Source organism: Anticarsia gemmatalis, chromosome 21 (genome assembly GCF_050436995.1).
Source record: "Anticarsia gemmatalis isolate Benzon Research Colony breed Stoneville strain chromosome 21, ilAntGemm2 primary, whole genome shotgun sequence".
NCBI lineage: Eukaryota > Metazoa > Arthropoda > Insecta > Lepidoptera > Erebidae > Anticarsia > Anticarsia gemmatalis.
Genome location: NC_134765.1, coordinates 9799772 through 9806127, shown reverse-complemented (window position 1 = coordinate 9806127; position 6356 = coordinate 9799772).

Genomic DNA, 6356 nt, shown 5'->3' with positions numbered 1-6356 from the left:
TGTACGTAATCTATGGCAATTGCGGCGCAGGCGCAGGTAGCGCGGGATGGACGGTTTGAATGTCGAATATCAGGGTGGCGAGACTCGAAAATTCACACAGTCCCACAAAAACGGGAGACTGATCTGACATAGATGTTAAATAAAAATTGCCACTTAATATTTGGATGTGTTATGTAATTTATGCTAATGTTGCATAATTTGTAAGCGAACAAGGCAGTTATTATTTATTTTTGCTGATCTTTATACTTAAAATACAAGATCTTGAGATTATAACCAGTAAATCATTAATAGCTATTTCGTTGTGCCGGAAGTTTACCGCAAGGGTCACAAAATACCAGTTTATATTTAGAATAAAAGTATTGTAATTGAACAAAAATGTACATATCTAATTTGTTCTCGCATATATCACGTAATAGGTACCATAAACAGACAGTAAGTCGTCGATTTGACCACATGAACTTTGAATCGAACCACGCGAAAAGCTTGGTTATGCGTCATTGCGGCCGCCGACACGTTGCAAGCGCAGAACGTGTCAAGGATCACAACTTTCAAAACGTTACGAATTAGCAGACTCATTTTCCTCGTATACTGTGAGAAATTTTCACGCTGACAACACAGTCGGGAAGTTCAGGAACCACTTCCCAGAACGATAAAGGGCCGGCGGGGTGGGGCGCGCGCGGGGGGGAAGACGGCGCGACAGCTGCGCGCGCGTCGCTCGCCCCGCTCCTCGCGTCATTCCGTCGCCGACCGTCGCGAGGCGCACACGTTCGCAACAGTTGTCTCGTGAAATACGCGCGTAACATTCCGTTGGACTCGAGTGCGTGACATCAAACTTTCAAGTTATAAATGATGAAGTATTCATTCACGTATTTGGAGGAGCGCGGCCGCACGGAGGCGTCGAACCGTCGAAGGACGCGAGTCGGGCGCGGCGCAGGAGCGGCCGTCGGCATCCTTTGTCCGGGAGGCCCGTGTGGCTGGGCGGTGACTGGCGCTATATTCGGTTTGAGTGCGATATTGCACCAGTCCCGGCCTATCCAAGCGGGCCCGTCCGTCGAAGACCGCTATTCAGGCACTCAGCATCCGCGGCGCGCGGTCCCGTTAACCGGCCGGTCGGTCGTTCACTGCGGTGGCCACGCTTAGGACGCGATTCGGTGTAAACGTTGTGTTATGTATCAAATTGCACCAATCCCGGCCTGCCTGTGGTCACCGCTCTCGTGGACGATGCTGGACCTCGGACGTTCTCTCGACACGTGGTGGATATCCAACAGGTATTGAACCCACTACCGGAGTACCCGCACTTGGAAATATGCACCTCTATTGTACCATTATGTGTAATAACTTTGTCGACACTAGGTCAGCTCTAAGGTCGATGTATGTTCGCCTCGATCGCCTCGATGTTTTATAACAATGTACCTATGTGCGCTTTTTTATTAGAAATTGAACACAATGTGATACTTCCGTGTACTACAACTACAACATACATGATGTACCTACATATTTTCGATTATAGAAAGTTTTCGAGTTTGTTGTAAGTGATTCATATTGTAAGAAAGTTATTCGTTTCGAGGTGACTGAATTGATATAGTAGACACCGGTCGATGCAGGCAGACCGGTTTCCTCGTAAATCGTAATGTGCTATGTTAAGTATGCTTGTGTATTAAGCAGACCGCCAAAATGAAGGACATTTTACAGAGATTGTTTGTAACTAGGCTACGTCAATCATTTTAGGAACAGCTGATTTCTTCATTCATGTTTTATTCATGTTATTTGCATAGTCATTCGTCTTTCTTGATGATTAGCTGCCTCGGGTATTTTAATTGACAGCTTTGTAATTGGCCAATCATTTTAACATTTAGATAGGTACCTAATATTTATATAAAACATTGTATAATACATAATAGAAACGTAATATTGTAATGAGTAAGCATTCTACTTCACCTTGTAAGTTTTCCTGTTTCGCTAAAAATAAGAATCGCGGAGGTAAAATCAGTTTTCCTCACCTGATTGAGCAACTTTTATTGTAGTAAAAGACCAAAACCTCGAATGTAAAGTCGGCCATGGGTCAAATCAACGCAAGTTATATGGTTATTTGTCAAAATCGTGTAAAACCTACGGTAAATTATAGCCTTCTCGTAGACAGTTATCTTTAATGACGGTAGGTGACTACACGATTTCGGTACAAGTTAACAAAAGTAGGTTCGAATAAGTGGTACACTAGTAACACTGAGGCCATTTTATTTATTAAAAAGTTAAGATGATTTCGAAATCAATTATTTTGGGGAATGTTAACTTTTTTAATAATATTAAAACTTTTGGCGGCAATTTCCGGTTAAAAAAAATATCTTATCTATGGCAGTGCATCTGTCCGGTAACCGGCAACCTACTATAACTTTAATGAGCATGTTCGAACGTGTTAATAAGGCAACAGATGTAACATTAGGCGACATTTTTATGCTAACGAAGCAACTTATCAGTTAAATATTCTTAGTTTATATATTATCGTATGAAGTCGACGTGAATCAAGCGGAAAGATGATTCACTAAGCAAGTTGAGAAGTCGTGCAACCGTTATGATTTAAATTGCACCAGCTGTCATGAGGCATTCACGAATTGCGGTACCCACATACCACGGTCGTATTAACGAAAACTTTATCACATAAACGAGTTTACTTAGCCTGGAGGGGAAACGCGTTTTTTGTCAATAATTACTGACACTGCAGTGCGACTAAAGAAAGTTATATTTTTCAAAAAGTGATTATTAAAAAGTTATACAGTTTTCGATCGGTTTACTTGTAGGATAATTTTTTTTGCAACTACCGACTATTTATTTAATTTTCAAGCTTCAAGCTATCAAGCTATCCGAACTTATAGATTTAGTCAGGTTTTCTTTTTACAAAATATCGTTATCTTGCAGTCTCAATCGAAATCGAATTATTTGTTAAGTCTCCTCTTAACTCGTAAAGCTCAAATAGTTTTCAAACAGCGCAATGAGCAAAGCTTAAATTGAAAAAGAATCTCTGTACCCCTTGTCACCTTTCCGTTAAGTACCAATGCAATTTACTAGTCAGTCAATTGTTAAGATTTCCGGTTGTCAATTCAAAGCCCTTCTGCAAGTTTCAACTGAATCCTTAAACCGGAAGTAGCAGATCATAGACAGAACTTTCTTAGTTACAATAAAAATAACATTCAGCTGTTCTCTATTTGCTGTTGCTATTAACTCTGGTGAGACTGCGCGAAACTACAAAATTTTTCAAAAGCTTTACTCTATTAAACGAAAATTATGATTCATAAAGGTAGCATTCAGTTATGTAATTTTAGTTAACTGAAAATAACAAAAAGTTAAGTTTTGCTTGTTATTGTTCAATACCTTTTTCTCTCGTTCATTATGCACACAAGCTAAGCTACCTACGCTACTTGTCTATGACCTTAGGTCATTGACATCCTTTCTAATTAGGTTACGAAGGTTACTAGTAGTGTAATACACTTCTATGAATCCGTTAGATAAACGCTAATAGCTCAATTGTTTAGATGCTAGAATGCTAAGTCTGAGGTCGGGAGTTTGACGATATCAATTCAGTCATTTCTTTTCTTTGTGTTAATTATATTTGCAATTTACGTTATGTAAATATATTACTTTTGTATTAATTGTATTTGTATTGTTTATAATTGTATAACTATTTGCTTTCATTTAAATAATTGTAATGAATAATGTTTATTATTCAATTGAAGTTATTACCTACTTACTTAACTTCAATAATTTATGAAAAGTAGGTAGGTAATAAGTTATAAATTCCCTTGTAAATTATATTATTAATTAATGATTTTTTTTATTTTCTATTAGTAATTTATTCTGTATTTGTGGATGATTTGTTTATTTTTGTTAATTTTTTGTATTTGTGTATTTTGATTTGGCGTTGCAAGGTTTTTATTTTAAACTATCGTCACTTGCAATCCTTTATTGCATTTTTCTGGTTTTAAACACTATACTTTACGCTAGCGTAATATTACCAAACGATTTAGAGTTTAAGCACTTAATTATATTATTATATTATTATGACGCTGAAAGCTACATAATTCTTAATGGATTTTTTTTATGTAATATCGTATCGTTATTATGCCAAACGTTGGACTTGACATGAAACCGATACGATCGTTTTAGTTTTCACTCAAAAATCCATAGTTTGATCATTGGCTTAAAGGCTCTTTCAGAAGAAAAACAATGATTACAGAATAAACTATGCTTAGATAATAATAAAATGTATGTTGTAATTTGCATTCGATTGTAATTTGTAATTATATTTATCACGGTTTAAAATCAAAATTTACGCTTGGCTATTAAGCTGTTTTTTCTAGCATCAGACATAAATTAATTCGAAAAATTAGTTGTCAATTTAAACATTGTTTTGCTTATTTATAAATATCTGATTGTTTTCTTAGAAATGCTAATACGTAATGTTTACATAGGTATTAGGTATATTTAAAAGACCTCGCTTTTTACGTCAAACGGACTTTGTCTACGTCACTTTATTGTTATTTAGTATATTATATTATTTAAATTATCCTGTATGTTTGTCCTGTTTTATGTTTAAGGAGCTGTCTCCAATTGGTGAAAAAGGATATTTAAACATTTCTGATTAATTTCATCAAAACTAAATCGTGCTGATTTTATAATATTATATCATTAATTAGAAAAATAATAAGTCAAAATTAAAATGCAATTTAAATATTTTGAAAATTTAATGAAATAACGGCTGTATATAACTATGAATATACGTACCTTATAAGGTGGAAAAACATTTGCAAATACTATAACGCAAATAAATAAACAGCATCTATCATCAATCTAAAAATAATTCTATGATAATCAGACCGCAACCGGAAGGAGTTAATCATAGACAATTCTCACGTTACGCGGGAAAAGTTAACAAAAAAAAAAAAAACAATTATACGTAACCCATTAAAAATCGACTAAGTGATAATACATGTACTTAACTATTACAAAACAAAACAGTAGTTATGTTTTATTAGGCGTATAATTCGTAACAAGATTATCCGCTAAGATGTTTCGTTTATGATAATTTAGTTTGTTATTATATTATTTAAAGTAGCACAACGGTCTGTTGGTTTCGTGTCAAGGCCTCGCTCCCCTACCCTAATGTAATAGTGATGTACCTACATGTGTTAATAACCACGTGTTTTAGTAATAATAGTTAAATTCGGTTAACTTTTGGTTGCGAGTTTAGTTAAAGCAAGAGTTTGAGACAACCAGTCAACCACAACTTAATTATTCTACACTTATTTGAGTTTAATAATAACTTTTCCTACAACTTCATCCGCGTATTAATATTTCACGGCTTAGACTTAACTATACCCCTTCCATGGTGATACGAAATATTGGAAGTTATTTGAAAATAATATTTTTTTTAACCCATCATTGTCCCACTGCAGGGCGTCTCCTTCCAAACGGGGTAGGGGTTAGGCCTTGAGTCCATCACGCTGGCCAAGTGCTGGTTCGGACTTTGCATGCCCTCAATAAATGTATTAAACTATTTAAATAAAATCTTAAATATCACAATTTCTACATATCCAAAAACAAAGAAAGGTATCAATATTTTCACTACCTAAGAGAAAGACCGATTCTCATCATTTTAAAAGGCTTTTTGCTCACACTCTTCCTTCTCCCACACCCTTAGCGATTGCGTATGCGCCTCATTTATGTCACGTTAAACGCTGAAAAACTCAATCCATCAATCCATTCATATCTTCTGTTATAAATTCTACAGAATAGCATAATTCTACCAGAATAAAAGGAAAATCCGCGAAGTGAGTACATAATATTAGTGCGTAAGAGTTGAACGAACCAGATTACGATCGAGCACTTAACGCAATGCCCTCAGATCTGCGATACTACAACAACACGTACTAATAACGGATATAAATACATATTTACTTAGTATTTGTAAAGGGTTACTACTGAGGGTTGAGTAATTAATTTACTAACTTCGGTTTGCGACTTCGTCCGCGTGGGTTTATTTCCCGGTACCGGTAAAAAGTATCCTATGTGTTTGTGCTTCTTCAATAGACAACCTGAGTGCCAAATTTCATTAAAATCCGTTCAGAAGTTTTTGCATGAAAATGCTATAAACGTCTATCTTCAAAAACTTCAGCATTAATAATATTAGCAGGATTTGTAGGCCCCGTTTACATACTGATTTGACTAAATAAAAAACGAGCTGACCTGCGCGATTTTAAGTTACGTCCCTAAAATGTTTAAAAATGTTTATCGCTGGATATTAGTGATATTACTTAATTACTTAATTATTTCCATGTACAAAATCGGTTTAACCGTGTAAGCGT